A 21,418-nucleotide genomic window follows, 5' to 3' on the forward strand; every position below is an offset into this window, starting at 1 on the left:
TGTAGAGGTAAATAAAGTCATTCATTACAGATAAGGAATAGTAGTGGTTTCCTAAACATGAATTTGCATGTATTTGTATTTGATTGGTTATGATACCATAACTAGTATTTATAGAGTAGTGATGATATTTGTGTTCCAAAGCTCAGTTTAAAGGGAATCATTAAGGCCTTATTTTTGCTATCTCTTCTGGACGCCTTTCCAACTGGCAACTGTTTTGGCATATAACACATTTAGGTATGTTTAAGCATATCAAGTGCTTAAGCATGAACTCATTTCATTGGGAAGAAATTAATTAATGCTCAAGCGCTAAACGTGCTTAGTGCTTCGGTGCATTTAAACGAACTTACAGGCATCAAGCATTTTGTCCAGGTTTGTACAACACAGGAATGGTTAATGAAAACCTAGAAAACTAGACTTTCACTTACCACCTACTGAATGCAAATGGTAAACAAATTAATGTATTTGCAATATTACATATTTCCCTGACTAAAATTAAATAAAAAAAGTTAGAACATAAAACATAAATGTATGGAAAACAATTATAAAAATAGTACAAAATAACTTAGTCTGATGGTCATCTAATTATACCATGGCCACTCAAAGAGTCATAAGGATGATGATGGCTGCTGTACAATTGCACATCTACTAAGCCCTGGTTCACATATGTGTGGCCGTGCAGGCCGCAATTTGCGCAGGCATGAGAGCCCATTCATTTGAATGGACTTCCATGCCCCGGGACGCACAGGGAAGAAGTCCCTGCACTACTTTGGAAATTGTAGTCTTCACGGGAACTGAGGTTCCCAGTTTGGTTGCGATTTCCAGTGCAGGAGGTATGTTATTAAAATTAATGGCACCCGCCAACGGATCCCACTTTCCTCTGTCCTGTAGCAGCACCACCTGCACAGATGTGAACTGAGGGTAAGGTATGGTCACTCTGAGCTCAAATGATAGGCATTATCACCCCCTTGGGATGGGTAAATCTGCCCCTGTTCAATTTGTCAAGGGTTCAGAAAATCCTGTGAATTGAACTGCCATGAACCCAAACTTAGTAGCAAATTTCATTGAAGTGTATGGGGTTGAAGGCTGTTATTAAGTTATGGCCCTTTTCTAGCTTTTTTCAGGTAGTTTTAGCAGTGACACTGGTTTTTATCATTAAGCTGTATTTGGACCACTTTGACCGGCATGTAGAAACTGATCAGTAGTTGGTTAAGGCTGTCCCTGTTCTCACTGATGCAAAACTATCCCGCTCTGGCCAATTTGTATCAAACTCTCATTAAGAATTCAGAGACTGCTGATGATTAAAGTAGTTGTAAAGGCTGAAGGTTTTTTACCTTCATGCATTCTATGCCTGAAGGTAAAAAACATCTTGTGTGCATAGTGCCCCCAGCCCCCTCAATACTTACTTGAGCCTCATCGCAATCCAGCGATGTGAATGACAGCCTCAGCTGTTCTGGGTCTCTGCCTGCTCATTGGCTCCCGCTGCTGTCAATCACAGCCAGTCAGCCAGTGAGGAGAGGGGGTGGGGCCAAGCCACAGCTCCATGTTTGAATGGATACACAGAGCAGCGGCTGCACTCAGTAGGTAAGTATAGACATGTTTGTTATTTTACAAAAAAAAAATGAACCTTTAGAATTTCTTTAAGCTTCTTACATAGTTACATAGTTAGTCTGGCTGAAAAAAGATAAAAGTCCATCCAGTTCAACCATTAAAAAAAAAAGTTATAATCCTATACCCACAGTTGATCCAGAGGAAGGCAAAAAAAAAAACATGATCGAGAGGCAATCGGATATTCCCTGGATCAACTTTATCTATAAATGTTAGTATCCAGTTATATTCTATGTATCTAAGAAACAATCCAGGCCTTTTTTAAAGCAATCCACTGAGCTGGCTAGAACCAACTTGTGAGGGAGTTTATTCCATATTTTCACAGCTCTCACTGTGAAGAAACCTTTCCGTGTTTGGAGATTACATTTCTTTTCCTCCAGAGATTTTAGTAGGGCAAATATTCTTATGCACGCTGTCTGTATTCATAGATCTGTACATCCAAAATCCTTTAGGGCCTATATCTGTTTGTAACACCTGACTGATACTGTACTTAGCTCTTTGATTGTCAATATCTTTGTTACTTTGTATATTAATTTAGGTCTTTTCCCTGTTTTTGTGGTTTCTAATTATACCTTAGCCTTAGCTCAGGGTCATTAGTGTGCATCAGGCAGTTATCGCTGACTGTCCATTTAGGAGCTAACTTGTTTTCCCAGCACCTCACTGTTTTTGTTGAAAAAAACAAAAATTTAAAAGTTGTGGTAGAAAAAAAGCCACACAGCCTTACCCTAGGTGTGCCACAACCAAAATGTGTTTGGTCTTATTCAGTTAAACACATATAAAATAAATGAATTGATTTTAACAATAACATCCGCAGTCAGTGTTTCTTATTCCTATTCAGCAACTATTATTTTTAGTGCATACCGAGTCACCTCCAGTCAGTTGTACATTCTTGATGCACAGTAGTCCATTGGAATAACATCTTGTAAGTGTTTTAATTATGGTCTTGAGATCCCTGGCAGTGCTTACTTGGCAAGGGCAGGGATGGCCTTTTGAGGAAAAAATAAATAAAAAGAAAAGAATAAAAAATATGTAAATCTGTAAGTAAAGCTTAACAAAATAAAAAACAAAAAGAAATAGTGATGTGCATGGGAAAATGTGGGACATATCCAGGCCATAAATTAGATGAGGAGGGCTGTTTTTTACCATCTGGTATGAAAGCAGATGAAGTGCCAAGTTAGTTTCCAGGTACTGAGTGTGTGGGTGGATTGAAGACATATTGTTCTTCTGCCCCAACGGAAACCTGGCATGGGAAGGTTGTTACTGGAGATGGTGGGATAAGTGTTGGCGAGTGCTGCTTTGAGTTATTATTATTATCGTTATACAGGATTTATATAACACCAACAGTTTGTTCAGTGCTTTACAATATAAGGAAGACAATACAGCAACAATACATTTTAATTCAAGAGGGTTTGGAGGGCCCTGCTCCTTGGATGATCGCATGTAAATAAGGAAATGCTGGTTATCGGCATTCCTCTCCTCACAAGCTGTCACGCTGACAGCTCGTGAGGAGATGAAAGCCGGTAATCGGCATTCCTCAGAGGGGACATCTACACTGATCATCAGGGCACTGATGATCATTGCCCTGATGATCAGTGTAGCCCCATCAGTGCCACCTGTCAGCATCCATCAATGCCACCTGTCAGTGCCCATCAATGCCACCTGTCATTGCCCATAAGTGCGCACCAATGCCACATATCAGTGCCCATCTGAGCTGCCTTTCAGTGCCAACTATCAGTGCCAGTCAGTGCTGCCTATGAGTGCTGCCAATCAGTGCCACCTAACAGTGCCAGTCAGTGCCACCTAACAGTGCCAGTCAGTGCTGCCTACCAGTACCACCTATCAGTGCCATATATGAGTACTGCCTTTCAGTGCCCATCAGTGATGTCTGTCAATGCCCACCAGTGATGCCTGTCAATGCCCATCAGTGCCACTTACCAGTGCCTCCTCATCAGTGCCCATCAGTGCCGCCTATCAGTGCCCACCAGTGCAGCCTATCAGTGCCCATCACTGCAGCTTCATTACCGCACATCAGTGAAGGAGAAAAATTACTCATTTACTAAATTTTATAACAGAAACTAAGAAAAAACTTTTTTCCCCAAAAATTTTCAGTTGTTTTTAGTTTGTTTAGCAAACAATAAAACCCAGAGATGGTTAAATACTACCAAAAGAAAGCTCTATCTGTGTAAAAAAAATGAAAAAAATGTCATATGGGTACAGTGTTGCATGACCGCGCAATTGTCATTCAAAGTGCAACAGCGCTGAAAGCTGACAATTGGCCTGGGCAGGAAGGGGGTGAAAGTGCAGGGAAGTTGTTAAGTAGTTTAAGGCTTCACTCTGGGGAAGGATGGGCATCCTTTGACTGTAGGATTGTATGATTAATTTTTGCTTATGTTTGCCCTTCCCCACCTGTATCTGGAGAAAGACTCGCATGAAAAGATCAACAAGGGCTGAAGAAGGATTGAAATAAGTCTACTAATATGTTACTGTGGAGGCACCTAGGCCAAGAACTGAAAGGGTTGAAGAAGAATTGAAATAGGTCTACTGATATGTTACTGTGGAGGCACCTAGGTCAAGAACTGGAAGGGCTGAAGAAGAATTGAAATAAGTCTACTGATATGTTACTGTGGAGGCACCTAGGCCAAGAACTGGAAGGGCTGAAGAAGAATTGAAATAAGTCTACTAATATGTTACTGTTGAGGCACCTAGGTCAAGAACTGGAAGGGCTGAAGAAGAATCGAAATAAGTCTACTAATATGTTACTGTGGAGGCACCTAGGTCAAGAACTGGAAGGGCTGAAGAAGAATTGAAATAAGTCTACTAATATGTTACTGTGGAGGCACCTAGGTCAAGAACTGGAAGGGCTGAAGAAGAATTGAAATAAGTCTACTAATATGTTACTGTGGAGGCACCTAGGTCAAGAACTGGAAGAGATGAAGAAGAGGGCTGTGTTCATTTCTTTACTATACAGTATGATGCAGCGGCATATAGAAGAAGAGGGAGGTGGAGGAGGCAGAGGTGAAGAAGGAAGGGGAAGAGGAGTGCAGGTAGGAGAAGGGGGAGGAAGATATGAAGGAGGAAGGAAAGGTGCATCCTCTGCATCACAGTCAACGTTGTTTTCCAGCATACGAGGGAGTCAGCTATGCGTTGGTTAGCATATAGCTGATGTTGGCACTGCAGTTCTGCCAGGCACACACTAGCTCAGTATGACTGGCCTCTGAATGATGTTATTATTATTATTATTACTACGAGTTTATATAGCGCCAAAGGGTTTGCTCAGCGCTGTGGTTTTAAAGGGTCAGTCATGTGTATTTTATGAGACCTTTCCCTATATAAGTCAGGCTTTCAGCACCCTATAATTCAGTGTGTTTTGTATCCCAAGTTGCCTTTTGTCTCTCCATCACTAAAGGGAGAACTATTCTATACAGTTCTGCTGAAAAGTGCTATACCCGGTGTTGTATAGTTCCACATTACAGTTAATTGCAGACTGATGGGCTACATATTATTTAGAACGCCCCCTCTGTGTTCCCAGCACATTGACCCAACAGTCCTTTTAAAGACTACCTTTTTGTGTGTGTTTCAGCGACAACTTCAGTTGCAGATTAGCTGCTTACATTTCATTGTGCTTTAATGCTTTTTTTCTTTTACTTCACATTTTCTTATTCTTTTTTTACTCTGATTAGAATAAAAATGGACTAGGATTTAGTGTTTTAAGATTAGTGTTTGGGGTTTACTGTTTTAACCTCTTGCCCTCCAGAGGATATACCCCCTTCCTGACAAGGCCATTTTTTGCGATATGTTACTTTAACTAACAATTGCGCGGTCATGCAATGCTACACCCAAATGAAATTTACGGACTTTTTCCCCCACAAATGGAGCTTTCTTTTGATGGTATTTGATTGCCTGTGCATTTTTAATCTTTTGCACTATAAACAAAAAAGAAAATACAATTTTGAGAAAAAAACAATATTTTTTACTTTTTGTTATTAAACATGTTCAGTAAAAAAAAATAAAAAAAATCTAATTTTGTCATAATTTTATACCAAAATATATTCTGCTACGTCTTTGCTAAAAAAAAATCCCAATACGTGTAAATTTATTGGTTTAAGTGAAAGTTATAGCGTCTATAAATGGCAGTATATATACTGAATTTTTTTTTATACTAGTAATGGTGGCGATCAGTGACTTATAGCAGGACTGCGGTGGGCATTCTGACACTAGGGGCAGCTGTCACTGACATCCCCAGTGACACTAATACAGTGATCAGTGCTAATAAAAAGAACTGACAGTATACTGACACTGGGCAGGAAGGGGTTAACATCTGGGGTGATCAAAGGGTTAACTGTGTGCTGTATGTGTTTTATTGTGTGCTGTGTTTTACTATGTAAGCACACTGCTTTCTATGGCTCTGCTATGCAGAGCCATACAAAGCAGAGTGCTGGAGCTGACAGGGGAGAGATATATAGTGTTTGCATATGGACCTCTCCCTCAGTGATACTTGGCAATCGCCGTGTGCCAGCAGGGAATTACCGGACAGGACCCTGTGATTGACAGCTGCAGCCACCAATGGCGGTGCAGGTAGGGCCCCCTACCTGGAGATACAAAATCACGTCTATAAATATGTGATTTTGCGCAGCCCTGCCGCCCTGTAGCAGTAGTTCTGCTATAGGGGGGTTGGGAAGTGGTTAAGGTTAAGCCTTAGTGTTTTGGGTTTTATTTTTTTGAGCAAGGTATGTCTAATTTAATATTTGGAAGAACGGTCTGGATAAAAGCGCACAGATGTGTCCCAAAGGAAATAAGTGAATGGTATATGTCAACTATGATTGGTGGGGAAAAAACTCACTGCTGCCATGGTAAAAACACATCGGTTTGTGGGAGGTATGAACAGGAGCCAGGCGCTGTGTAGTTTTGTGATAGAAATAATACACCTTGTATGGAGGTGTGTCTTTAATAAGTCATATGGTAAAACAATAATAAATAACCAGCCTGTGGCTTTAGGAAGCCAGGTTCCAAGATGGACGGCCCGTCCGCTCAGAGGGAAGCAGTGGAGTAGAATGCCTGTCAGTGCAGGGACCACGTTTACCCGACGTCCCAGCGTCCTGGATGACGTCACCACAATGTGGAGAGACAGAGGGGGGGAACTCTTGCTGGAGCCGCAGCTTTAGAAGGAAGAGGCCGGTTGCTGGGACAACATGTTTCGCGCGCATGCGCTTTGTCAAGTCTGTGAAAAGTCCAGCAATCGGCCATTTTATAGGAGACCTGCACGGCAGAAGGGGCCGGCTTAACAACCAAGGGGATAATAAAAACTCAGCCACTACAAAAACACGTGCCCATGACCAGTCAAACTCCGTTAGGTTTGTAACTGGTTATAATACGGCATATCGTAAGATTACCAAGATTATACGAAAACATTGGCACATTTTGCAACTTGATCCCCGTCTGGCACCCAGTCTTCCATCTGCTCCCCAGGTCACATTCAGAAAAGCCCGTACGCTAAAAAATATTCTAGCTCCCAGTAAACTGTCCATGTCCTCTCAAAACAAACAGGACATTTGTTCCTTTTTTCGATAACAGAGTTGGTATTTACAAATGTAAAAAGAAAGGTTGCTTGACATGCCAATTTATCACCCATGGTAAATCAGAAATTACTGATCCGAAAGGGATCTCTTATGACATTCGACATTTTATTACTTGTGCCACAGATCATGTGGTTTATGTGCTCACATGTCCCTGTAAATTGATATATGTGGGCCGCACAATACGTCCTCTACGTAAACGCAGCAACCGGCCTCTTCCTTCTAAAGCTGCGGCTCCAGCAAGAGTTCCCCCCCTCTGTCTCTCCACATCGTGGTGACGTCATCCAGGACGCTGGGACGTCGGGTAAACGTGGTCCCTGCACTGACAGGCATTCTACTCCACTGCTTCCCTCTGAGCGGACGGGCCGTCCATCTTGGAACCTGGCTTCCTAAAGCCACAGGCTGGTTATTTATTATTGTTTTACCATATGACTTATTAAAGACACACCTCCATACAAGGTGTATTATTTCTATCACAAAACTACACAGCGCCTGGCTCCTGTTCATACCTAATTTAATATTTGAATATCAGTTTGCTTTTTTTTTTTAATCAAGGTCACCAGCACAAATTTGCTTGCAGTACATCACCACATACTTGTGCAGTACAGTTTAGTGCAACAAATCATCACAGTGTTCAAGCATGAAGTTCTCAATCCCCCTATTTCCATAGCTGCTAATAAAGTTAGGTAACCACCTGTATTCATAATGGCTGGCAGGACGAAAAGGAGAAGCCGAGGTTCTGCATGCACAGCTAAGGGGGTGAGCAGGTCCACAAACCATTTGGCCTCTGCTTGCACAGTATGGTCGAAGGATCCATGCACACTGAGCTTAAAAAACACTGCTTCTACAATTTAGCAGTTTCGCATTTTGCCTGTAGAAGCAGCTCAATGTTGTCCTATGTGTCCATGCACATTAAGACATTTTGAGGCATATTTTAAGCCCAGCTTTTAAAGGCAGAAAAATCCCTTCTGGTTTGCATTTTTGAGAAGAGTTTTCTAGGAGAAAACGCTCTTAAACGCTCCATGTAAATAGGGAAATGCCGGTTATCGGCATTTCTCTCCTCACTAGCTGTCATGCTGACAAGCTTGGGAGGAGAGGAGAGCTGGTTTTTCAGTTGTTTTTGGTTTGTTTATCAAAAAATAAAAAAACCCAGAGACAATAACAATATTTCTAGCTTTTTATGTGAAAAAATATACTTTGATTTCGATTTCTAGATTAGAAGCTGCCAACCTGTGAAACTGTGACTTAATAAAAATGATTAAAGGACTCTCACTTGTTTTTTTATTCCGATTCCCCAAGGGACGAAGTACAAGTAGTACTTTTTCCAATGTTTCTACATGCATTAACTTTTGCTCCATGTTCGGAAAGTGCACCCTCACTTCCCCAACGGCTGTCTGACCATGTAACTGGCAATGAGATGAAAACATAATTAGGTCTGATTGACAGCTCTAGTCTCTGGCAGCAGGCCCATGCTGGAAACCAGTTCTGTCTTTCAGAACTAGAGATGAGCGAAGTATTCAAAAATTCGATTCGGCTGATTCGGCGAATTTCAGGAAGAAATTCGATTCGATGCGAATTTATTCGCTACGAAGATGACTTATAAAAAGGGTTTCTAGGCTTCAGAGAGCCTTTAAATTAGTGCAGAACACTGTACCTTTAATTTAAATGCCCTTGGAGATGAGGAAGGAGAAGGAGAAGGAGAAGGAGAAGGATGAGAAGAAGGAGAAGGATGAGAAGAAGGAGAAGGATGAGAAGATGGAGAAGGAGAAGGATGAGAAGAAGGAGAAGGAGAAGGATGAGAAGAAGGAGAAGGATGAGAAGAAGGAGAAGGATGAGAAGAAGGAGAAGGATGAGAAGAAGGAGAAGGATGAGAAGAAGGATGAGAAGAAGGAGAAGGATGAGAAGAAGGAGAAGGAGAAGGATGAGAAGAAGGAGAAGGATGAGAAGAAGGAGAAGGAGAAGGATGAGAAGAAGGAGAAGGAGAAGGATGAGAAGAAGGAGAAGGAGAAGGATGAGAAGAAGGAGAAGGAGAAGGATGAGAAGAAGGAGAAGGAGAAGGATGAGAAGATGGAGAAGGAGAAGGAAGAGAAGAAGGAGAAGGAGAAGGATGAGAAGAAGAAGGATGAGAAGAAGAAGAAGGATGAGAAGAAGGAGAAGGATGAGAAGAAGGATGAGAAGAAGGATGAGAAGAAGGATGAGAAGAAGGAGAAGGATGAGAAGAAGGAGAAGGAGAAGGATGAGAAGAAGGAGAAGGATGAGAAGAAGGAGAAGGAGAAGGATGAGGAGAAGGAGAAGGATGAGAAGATGGAGAAGGAGAAGGATGAGAAGATGGAGAAGGAGAAGGATGAGAAGAAAGAGAAGGAGAAGGATGAGAAGAAGGAGAAGGATGAGAAGAAGGAGAAGGAGAAGGATGAGAAGAAGGAGAAGGATGAGAAGAAGGAGAAGGATGAGAAGAAGGATGAGAAGGAGAAGGATGAGAAGAAGGATGAGAAGAAGGAGAAGGATGAGAAGAAGGAGAAGGAGAAGGATGAGAAGAAAGAGAAGGATGAGAAGAAGGAGAAGGAGAAGGATGAGAAGAAGGAGAAGGAGAAGGATGAGAAGAAGGAGAAGAAGAAGGAGAAGGATGAGAAGAAGGAGAAGGAGAAGGATGAGAAGATGGAGAAGGAGAAGGATGAGAAGAAGGAGAAGGAGAAGGATGAGAAGAAGGAGAAGGATGAGGATGAGAAGAAGGAGAAGGAGAAGGATGAGAAGAAGGAGAAGGATGAGAAGAAGGAGAAGGAGAAGGATGAGAAGAAGGAGAAGGATGAGAAGAAGGAGAAGGATGAGAAGAAGGATGAGAAGAAGGAGAAGGATGAGAAGAAGGATGAGAAGAAGGAGAAGGATGAGAAGAAGGAGAAGGAGAAGGATGAGAAGAATGGGAAGGATGAGAAGAAGGAGAAGGATGAGAAGAAGGAGAAGGATGAGAAGAAGGAGAAGGAGAAGCAGAAGGAGAAGGATGAGAAGAAGGAGAAGGAGAAGGATGAGAAGAAGGAGAAGGAGAAGGATGAGAAGAAGGAGAAGGATGAGAAGAAGGAGAAGGATGAGAAGAAGGAGAAGCAGAAGGAGAAGGATGAGAAGAAGGACAAGGAGAAGGATGAGAAGATGGAGAAGGATGAGAAGAAGGATGAGAAGAAGGAGAAGGAGAAGGATGAGAAGAAGGAGAAGGATGAGAAGAAGGAGAAGGAGAAGGATGAGAAGAAGGAGAAGGATGAGAAGAAGGAGAAGGATGAGAAGAAGGATGAGAAGAAGGATGAGAAGAAGGAGAAGGATGAGAAGAAGGAGAAGGATGAGAAGAAGGATGAGAAGAAGGATGAGAAGAAGGAGGAGGATGAGAAGAAGGACAGTTCTGTGACAGTTTCTGTCTATTTCTGACAGTTCTGGGACATTCACTCCATACAGCGGTTTCAACCGCTGTATGGAGGGAATGTCATAGAACTGTCAGAAATAGACTATTTATGACAGTTCTGGGACATTCCCTCCATACAGCGGTTGAAACCGCTGTATGGAGTGAATGTCCCAGAACTGTCAGAAATAGTCTATTTCTGACAGTTCTGGGACATTCCCTCCATACAGCGGTTGAAACCGCTGTATGGAGTGAATGTCCCAGAACTGTCAGAAATAGACTATTTCTGACAGTTCTGGGACATTCACTCCATACAGCGGTTTCAACCGGATGAGGATGAAGAAGAAGAAGAAGAAGAAGAAGAAGAAGAAGTAGGATGAAAATAAGAATAATTCCAAGCCGGCAAAAAGTGTATGTGCAGAGTTCCTCTATTCTGCAGATACACTTAGAGGAGCTCTGCAGATACACTTAGAGGAGCTCTGCACATACACTTTTTGCCGGCTTGGAATTATTCTTATTTTCATCCTACTTCTTCTTCTTCTTCTTCTTCTTCATCCTCATCCTCGTCCTCTTCTTCTTCTTCTTCTGAGGATGAGTGTATGTGCAGAGCTCCTCTAAGTGTATCTGCAGAGCTCCTCTAAGTGTATCTGCAGAATAGAGGAACTCTGCACATACACTTTTTGCCGGCTTGGAATTATTCTTATTTTCATCCTACTTCTTCTTCTTCTTCATCCTCATCCTCGTCCTCTTCTTCTTCTTCTGAGGATGAGGATGAAGAAGAAGAAGAAGAAGAAGAAGTAGGATGAAAATAAGATTAATTCCAAGCCGGCAAAAAGTGTATGTGCAGAGCTCCTCTAAGTGTATCTGCAGAGCTCCTCTAAGTGTATCTGCAGAATAGAGGCACTCTGCACATACACTTTTTGCCGGCTTGGAATTATTCTTATTTTCATCCTACTTCTTCTTCTTCTTCATCCTCATCCTCGTCCTCTTCTTCTTCTTCTGAGGATGAGGATGAAGAAGAAGAAGAAGTAGGATGAAAATAAGATTAATTCCAAGCCGGCAAAAAGTGTATGTGCAGAGCTCCTCTAAGTGTATCTGCAGAGCTCCTCTAAGTGTATCTGCAGAATAGAGGAACTCTGCACATACACTTTTTGCCGGCTTGGAATTATTCTTATTTTCATCCTACTTCTTCTTCTTCTTCTTCATCCTCGTCCTCTTCTTCTTCTTCTGAGGATGAGGATGAAGAAGAAGAAGAAGAAGTAGGATGAAAATAAGATTAATTCCAAGCCGGCAAAAAGTGTATGTGCAGAGCTCCTCTAAGTGTATCTGCAGAGCTCCTCTAAGTGTATCTGCAGAATAGAGGAACTCTGCACATACACTTTTTGCCGGCTTGGAATTATTCTTATTTTCATCCTACTTCTTCTTCTTCTTCTTCATCCTCGTCCTCGTCCTCTTCTTCTTCTTCTGAGGATGAGGATGAAGAAGAAGAAGAAGAAGTAGGATGAAAATAAGATTAATTCCAAGCCGGCAAAAAGTGTATGTGCAGAGCTCCTCTAAGTGTATCTGCAGAGCTCCTCTAAGTGTATCTGCAGAATAGAGGAACTCTGCACATACACTTTTTGTCGGCTTGGAATTATTCTTATTTTCATCCTACTTCTTCTTCTTCTTCTTCATCCTCATCCTCGTCCTCTTCTTCTTCTTCTGAGGATGAGGATGAAGAAGAAGAAGAAGAAGAAGAAGAAGTAGGATGAAAATAAGATTAATTCCAAGCCGGCAAAAAGTGTATGTGCAGAGCTCCTCTAAGTGTATCTGCAGAGCTCCTCTAAGTGTATCTGCAGAACTCTGCACATACACTTTTTGCCGGCTTGGAATTATTCTTATTTTCATCCTACTTCTTCATCCTCATCCTCATCCTCTTCTTCTTCTTCTGAGGATGAGGATGAAGAAGTAGAAGAAGAAGAAGAAGTAGGATGAAAATAAGAATTCCAAACCGGCAAAAAGTGTATGTGCAGAGTTCCTCTATTTCTGACAGTTCTCTGACAGCTTCTTCACATGTACAGCGGTTGAAACATCTGTATCCTAAATGGAAACTAATAGATACAATGTTTCAACCGCTTTACATGTGTTCCTTCTGTCAGAGAACTGTCAAAAATAGCGGAGCTCTCTGCAGGGACACTTTTGCCGGCTGATCGGGAAATATTCGATTCGCGCACCCGAAGTAGGCAAAATTTCGGATTCGACGCGAATCGAATATTTCCTGAAATTCGTATCGAATTCCGGTTCGCCTGTTTCGATTCGCTCATCTCTATTCAGAACAGCAGGGGAAGGGGACAGCTTGATCACAGCACAAGCACCTACAATAGTAAAAAAATATTTAGTGCTGGAGGGACTGTGTGATCTATCTGCTAGCTACTAATAAACATTGACAATGATGTTGATGTTTATTATAGCAGCTGGCTGATAGATCACATAGCCGCTCCAGAGTTGAAGGAGCCTTTACTATTGTGGGTGTGTTTTTTTTCCTGTGGCTGGTCATATGGCTAGTTCAATGCTTGCTGGGGGTCAGCCTACAAGTGTTCCATCAGACACCACCTCCAGCTACATCCCCTTAGTCATGCTGCCTACTGCAAGCCCTGCTGCCCCTGCTGCAATAGGAGTCTGTGGAATCTTTGAATTACAAAGACAAGCCAGATCACAAAGACAAGAGATCACTGCATACCTCCCAACTGTCCCTCATTTGGCAAGACAGTCTCAAATCTCTCTGTCCCTCTTTCTTTCCTAGCTGCCTCTCTTTTTGGACAGATGTGTAGACCTCTATCATAATAGATGCAATACTTAATTACCAAAAGTGTTACACTACACTAAACCTTCCATCCTAGCCTTTTTTTTATAACAATAATATTTTAGAAACCCAGTATAATGGAACATAGCAATGAAAAAGCACTTTTGGGATTAGCCAATCAATTTTTGCATATTAATTATTTCTGAGACATGTAACTGGGGGGCATGACAGGAAGTGTGCCTACACACTTTGTATTAAAAGGTGTCCTTCCCATCTCAGAAAATTGGGAGTTAACTGAGCTGTGAGTGTTCCCTCTGGAGCCATGTCTCGTTCCATCCCGCTATTCATGCTGCCTGCTGTAAGCTCAGCTACCACCAAAACTATGGGACAGTGTGGACTGCTATGAGTCAGTCTATGTTTCAGTAGTGATGACATCCAATGGTGTATTTTGGTTTGTGCTGCCCTAGGCAAGACTAAAATCACCCCCTATCTAAATTTGTTCCACCCCTTCCTGTTTAAGATCCACTCCTTCATCTGTAAACTCCAACCTTCCTCTTTAGGCTCCACCTCTTCCTATTAGAGCTCCACCTCTTATTTTATTCCATTATCGGTGTCATTTGGAGGAATAGTGCCCCATAATGATGGGGCCCTGTCCTCCAAATGACACCGACACTAATGTCAGTGGAAAAATAGTGCCCCATCACTGGAATCACTGGAAGGAATAGTGCCCCATCATTGGTGTCAGTGGGAGGAATAGTGCTCCATCACTGGTGTCAGTGGGAGGAATAGTGCCCCATCATTCATGTCAGTGGGAGGAATAGTGCCCCATCATTGGTGTCAGTGGGAGGAATAGTGCCCCATCACTGGTGTCACTGGGAGGAATAGTGCCCCATCATTGGTGTCAGTGGAAGGAATAGTGCCTCATCACTGGTGTCAGTGGGAGGAATACTGCTCCATCATTGGTGTCAGTGTAAGGAATAGTGCCCCATCACTGGTGTCAGTGGAAGGAGTAGTGCCCCATCACTGGTGTCAGTTGAAGAAATAGTGCCCCATCATTGGTGTTAGTGGGAGGAATAGTGCCCCATCATTGGTGTCAGTGGGAGGAATAGTGTCCCATCATTGGTGTCAGTGGGAGGAATAGTGTCCCATCATTGGTGTCAGTGGGAGGAATAGTGCCCCATCATTGGTGTCAGTGGGAGGACACCAATGATGGGGCACTATTCCTCCCACACTGACACTAATTATGGGGCACTATTCCTCCCACTGACACCAATGATGCTTACATTGCTGACCCCTGCTCCAGCCCGAGCTCCCTCCCTCTCCCATCCACAGCCAGCATACCTGGCTGCAGCAGCATTACCTGCCCAGATCCCGGCCGTACAGACACTTACCTTACTGATCAGCTATCTTCCTTCTCCGGCCACTCTCCGTCTCTTCACCGGCTCCAGCTGGTCCCTCACTCCGATCAGCTTCTTTGATCTTCACGCTGCTGCTCGGCTCCTCCTCTCAAAGCTCTGCCTCCTCGCTGGTGATTGACCGCCTGTGTGCTTTCCCTGAGCTACAGATCCAGCAGCCAATCACCGGTGAGGATGCAGAGCTTGGAGAAGGAGGGAAGGCTGCCATAGGCTGCCCAGTGATCCTGGGGGTGTGGCCAGATGAGAGGGGCGGCATGTCATCCCGCTCACATCGCGATCCAAGATCCAGGGAGATGAAGACACCGGACCAGACAACCTCTCTACCCCTCCTCCAGCAGCGCCTCGTGGATCGGATCAAAGTGGGACACGGAGTCGCAGAGACAGGCAAGGCACAGCAGCCCCTGTCCCTTTCCCATGGAAGTGTACCTTCCGTGAGAAAGGGGGGGGGGAGCGGCGCCATAGCTGCGCCGCCCCACTGAAAAGTGCCGCCATAGTCAAATGCCTTGTTTACCTTGCAGCAAATACGGCCCTGATGACATCATTGCAGCTCTGTCTGCCGTACACCAGAGCTGAAAACAAGGCAGAAGTGCATATCTTCCCTTACCCTCAGCAGCCCCCCCTGTCAGAGAGCTGTCTGCATAAATGTCATCTTTACTGGACAAACACATTAGCGGTGCTATACTAATGTCTATTTAAAGATAAAGTCTGCCTTATCTTTCCATCTTATATTGCAGCCAAACTAAACATCTTACAGACTGTCGAACTACAATATTTCTGGCTACTGTCAAACTACAAAAATTACACTGTTTATGTTTATTTTAAGATAAAACCCATCTTGTCTCTCTCTCTTTTAATGCAACCTAACCAGGTTTTTAACATACTGTCCAGCCACTGAACAATATTTGTGGCTATTGTCTCTCAGAAAATACACTGTAATTTTTATTGCAAGATAAATCGTGCTTTGTATCTTTCTATTTGTTGCCTTTTTAAGTGCTTGTGTACTGCCCTGATGCTAGCCAGTTTTTACCAAAAACGTACCTGATGTCTATAGTTTGAAAACATTGGGAATAAATGAGAATACAGGGAAGAGAAGGAGTTCAGGGATTGTGCGGTTGTAGATTTGAAGTATTTTTTGTGCACTCTGGTTTGACATTTCGTAAACTTTACTATTAAAATGTGCCACTGGCTAATTTGCATAAAGTTGAGAACGTTAGCTTAACTTTTTTTAAGAGCAAACATATCTATAGATTTTCTGTTGTGGCTGCTACTCTCATAAGTCAATTTAGGCCTTTTACGGCTTGATAAAAAAAAACAGGTGTTGCAGCCCAAACTACCCAAAAAAGTTAAAATTGATCAGATTGTTGCTGCTGTATTTAACCCAAGATAATTAAAATAAATGAATTAAAAAAGTTTAAAAACAAATAAATAAAATAGAAAATACTGTATTGAGGATTTAAAAAAAAATAAAAAATTAAGTACCCTTACGTCGCTTTCGATATTGAGGTGTGAATGTGCCTGCACCCCCCCCCCTTCGGTTCAGGGAGAGAAGAGAGAACACCGCACTGTGAGTAAAAGCACTACAATTTACACACACGCATTAGATTAGAGCTGATCAGAGATCAGAATGGCTCCAATCATCTCTATGGTGTAATTTTCATCATTTCCATTATCCGTCAGCCAGATTTTAACGCTATCTTTAAATTGGGAAAGCATATGATCACACCAATCTTGGTGTGATCAGATGCTTTAAGGGCAGAGCAGAGATCTAGAGTCTAACAGACCCCAGATTTCTCAGAAAAGAGTACCTATCATTGCCTATGGAATATCACATGGGACATTGATATTCAGTATAAAAGTGATAAAAAAAAGAAAGGGACAGGGTAGAAAAAAAAATCTAATTTAAAAAAAAAAAAATCATATGCCCTTTGAAAGCCTGAGGTGGTCATTAGATTTTTGGGGTCTGTATGTAGCTAGGCTGCAAAAAAGCTTCTCATATGTGGCATCTCCAAATGCGGAAAAAGTAGCAGAATGTTTTTTGGGGTATTATTCCACATATAGCCATGACATATGTGAGCAATATGTCATTTACATGAAAACCCTGTGTAAAAAAAAACTGTGGCAAAAAAATAAAATCTTCCATGGACTCAACATGCCCCTTAACCATTTGGGGTTTTTTTGTACTGCCCTGGCATTTTATCACCTCAAGAAATGTGATAGGCAGTCAGAAATTAAAAGCTGTGTAAATTCCAGTATATATACCGTAGTTTGTAGATGTAAAAACCAGTTATTATACACGTATTGGGATTTCTTTTACCAAAGACATGTAGCAGAATACATTTTGTCCTAAATTTAAGACTACCTTTAAATTTACAACCAAAAGTAGAAAATATTTTTTTTTTCAAATGTTTTGGTCTTTTTTTATTTATATCACAAAAAATAAAAAACCAAGTGGTGCTAAAATACCACCAAAAAACAGCTCTATTTGTTTGAAAAAATGACATAAATTTTGTTTGGGTACAGTGTTGCATGACTGCGCAATTACCAGTTAAAATAGCACAGTGCTGATTAGCAAAAAATTACCTGGTCAGGAAAGGGGGTAAATCTTTCGGAAGGCAAGTGGTTATACAAGCTAAAAAATCAATTATACAACCAGAATATATGATGACAGAATACAGGGTCACGGACAGCACATACAGCATAAAGGCATCTCTCAAGCATGTCATCTCAAGGACTGGTGTTTTTCCAAGTCACCTTCAAAGTCAAAATAAAAGCCTTTCTCTGCTGTTTACAATTTAAAAAACATTTTTGCTTAGGTACTGTAAATGTTCCCCATGTCAGTGCTCAGCTCCCTGTACCGTTTTTGATAATAGCTTACCTAGTAGCCTTGAAAAAGGCTAGAATTTAGTATGAAGATTTCGCCCAATAGACTTCAAGTGGGTTCACAGCAGGAACAGAAGTATTTGAACACCCTGCAATTTTGCAAGTTCTCCCATTTAGAAATCATGGAGGGGTCTGAAATTCACATTGTAGGTGCATTCCCACTCTGAGAGACAGAATTAAAAAAAAAATTCAGGAAATCACATTGTATGATTTTTAAAGAATTTATTTGTCTTGCACTGCTGAACATAAGTATTTGAACTCCTAAGAAACAGCAAGAATTCTGGCTCTCAAAGACCTGTTACTGTGCCTTTAAAAAGTCCACCTCTACTCCACTCGTTAATCTAACTTAGTAGCACCTGTCTGAGCTCTTTAAAGACACCTGTCCACCCCACAGTCAGTCAGACGCCAACTACGACCATGGGCAAGACCAAAGAGCTGTCAAAAGACACCAGAGACAAAATTGTGGACCTCCACAAGGCTGGAAAGGGCTACAGGGCAATTGCCAAGCAGCTTGGAGAAAATAGATCAACTGTTGGAGCAATTGTTAGAAAATGGAAGAGGCTAAAGACGACTGTCAGTCTCCCTCGGACTGGGGCTCCATGCAAGATCTCACCTCGTGGGGTATCACTGATGATAAGAAAGGTGAGGAATCAGCCCAGAACTCCAAGGGAGGAGCTGGTCAATGACATGAAGAGAGCTGGGACCACAGTTTCAAAGGTCACTGTCGGTAGAACACTACACCGTCATGGTTTCAAATCATGCATTGCACGGAAGGTTCCCCTGCTCAAGTCATCACATGTCCAGGCCCGTCTGAAGTTTGCCAATGACCATCTGGATGATCCAGAGGAGGCATGGGAGAAAGTCATGTGGTCAGATGAGACCAAAGTAGAACTTTTTGGTCTAAACTTCACTCATCGTGTTTGGAGGAAAAAGAAGGATGAGTTGCATCCCAAGAACACCATCCCTACTGTGAAGCATGGGGGTGGTAACATCATGCTTTGGGAGTGCTTTTCTGCGAAGGGGACAGGACGACTGCACTGTATTAAGGAGAGGATGAATGGGGCCATTTATTGTGAGATTTTGAGCAACAACCTCCTTCCCTCAGTCAGAGAATTGAAGATGGGTCGTGGCTGGGTCTTCCAACATGACAACGACCTGAAGCACACAGCCAGGATAACCAAGGAGTGGCTCCGTAAGAAGCATATCAAGGTTCTGAAGTGGCCTAGCCAGTCTCCAAACCTAAATACAATAGAACATCTTTGGAGGGAGCTGAAACCCTGTGTTGCTCAGCGACAGCCCCGAAACCTGACAGATCTAGAGGAGATCTGTGTGGAGGAGTGGGCCAAAATCCCTGTTGCAGTGTGTGCAAACCTGGTCAAGAACTACAGGAAACGTTTGACCTCTGTAATTGCAAACAAAGGCTTCTGTACCAAATATTAACACTGATTTTCTCAGGTGTTCAAATACTTATGTTCAGCAGTGCAAGACAAATAAATTCTTTAAAAATCATACAATGTGATTTCCTGAATTTCTTTTTTAATTCTGTCTCTCAAAGTGGGAATGCACCTACAATGTGAATTTCAGACCCCTCCATGATTTCTAAGTGGGAGAACTTGCAAAATTGCAGAGTGTTCAAATACTTCTGTTCCTCACTGTAAGTTTGGATTTTGTGGATTTCAAACATGATTCAACAAATCTCTCACTAGTGGAATCTGAGCATAATCGCTCATCCCTACTCCCTAACCTGTGATTGGATGGTGAAAGGAGGAGTAGTGGAACAATGAGCCCATCTCTCTGTCAATGTGCTTTTTCCTCCTGTCAGAATACATCTTGGATTGCAGCTCAACTGATTGGCTCTGTCAGGTTTTTTTTTAGCCCAGTCTGAACTTGCTGTGTAGTGCTACTCCCAGTGAAGCCGCTGAATTGTTTTGTGTTTTCTCTGCACTCCTAAAGATTATGTACCTCACTCACTGATCACTTACCGACACACACTGAGGTGTTTCAAACACTTTTTGGGCTGAGCATAAACTAAAAGGAGAAATGATTAGCTAGTGTACTTATGCAAACAATATGCATATATAACATTGCCATGAGAGATATGGTTAAACACTTGCAGTATTCTAACAGTAGTTAACAGAACTGAACTGTATTTACCTAGCAACAGTACAAAAAGTCAGTCCTAACTTGCTATAACAGTCCCAGTCTTATCCCACTGGTCAGCGATTGATTGCAAAAAAAAATGTTGGCTGGCAAAATTGGGGCCCTTGAAGAGAGCGGAACAGTACCCAGCAAACAACAGATTTATTTGTGCAATATTAGTCTCTTACCAGACCCAGCGTACATTCTTTGGGGTTTAGACACATCTTCTCTGATTAAATAAAAGTCAAGTTCAAGTTAGACAGGGATAAAAGTTGCTGTGATGTCTCTCCTTCAATAATGTTGAGAAAATCCCTCTTTTCCTTCCTTACAAGTGGTGGGAGTGTACAATAGGATTTCACAGGTATCCAAATAACACCTTCCCAGGGCGAAGATTTTCAGTCTCTTTACCTCTCTGAGTTCTCACCCAATTGTGGTAAGTGTAGCAATTGTATGTACAAATATGGATGCGAATATTCATTTTGGTAAAGATCCTCCATCTTGTATCATTTCTCACTCCAAATCAGCTCCCCCCTCCCTCTCTGTTGAGTGAGACGTGGTCCCTGTGTGCTGGGTTCAGGAGTGCACAGGACACAGTTGGATATCCTTCATGGTTGTAAACTCAATTAGCTGATGCCAGGGTGTCTGGCAAACTCTGAAGCTGATCGTAAAGCCATAAACCCGACAGAAACTGGACTTCAAAAGCATTCCAGGATAGCAGTAAAACATATATCCCATGTAAAAACCACTTTTCATAACTTAAAATAGGGAATACATACAATCGAACAAAGCATATATTTGGATAGCTCAGTTTAATGCGAGTCGCCTGATATCTTACACCCCTAGATTAAGTCTACCTGAGAGCAGAAAGCGATATCTCCTTAACCATCCCAAACAGATATATCATAACTGGTATCTGGACGTTCAGAATATTATTCTGCAGAGTATCCTACAAGTGGATAGGATGCTACATGTACCTATGGAAGGTTATTGACCCTGATATAACTTTGGAGGGATTTTGGTTCTAGCTTGGGTCTCTGCCTAGACCCCCCCTCCACAAATGAGGTAATTGGTCCTTGGCTTCAGAGACACCACCTGCTGGGGAACTACAAAATAAGCTGTCAGGCCTGGGGAAGTAAGTTGAAGAGATCTCCCTTTTAACATCAGGAACCAACTTTGGGAGAAAAGGCACCCTTTTGCTCAGGACCCTTGAATATGCTTAAACCAAGTACTCTGGCAAGTATTCTACCTCTCTAAACTTCTTTCTGTTATCGCATAGCTGTGTTATTGCTCTCTGTATTTGTAGATATATATATTGGCTACATCTTTTTTGTAAATATTTTTATTGCACCATTTTGACCTCTTATTCAAACATCATAGTGTTACTGCTAAGATTGGTGAGTGTCAGGAATGGACTTGCCAGTAATGGTGGGACTCACCTGCCTTGTGGGCTGCAGTACCAGGGCTGGCCAGTGGGTGCTCCCAGCAATCAGAGACTCAACCCTGCAGCCAGCCAAACACCTGAAGTTGATCATGCAGGTGTATTTAAGGGACGGCCAGACCTGCAGTCTCTGCCTTGGTGTGTGGTTTTCCTGGGCCCTGTATCTTCTGCCTGCATTCCTGTTCCTGTTCCTGTCCCTGTTTG

This window comes from Staurois parvus, unplaced genomic scaffold, assembly GCF_062004578.1.
Source record: "Staurois parvus isolate SC_StPar_1 unplaced genomic scaffold, SC_StPar_1.0 ptg000062l, whole genome shotgun sequence".
NCBI lineage: Eukaryota > Metazoa > Chordata > Amphibia > Anura > Ranidae > Staurois > Staurois parvus.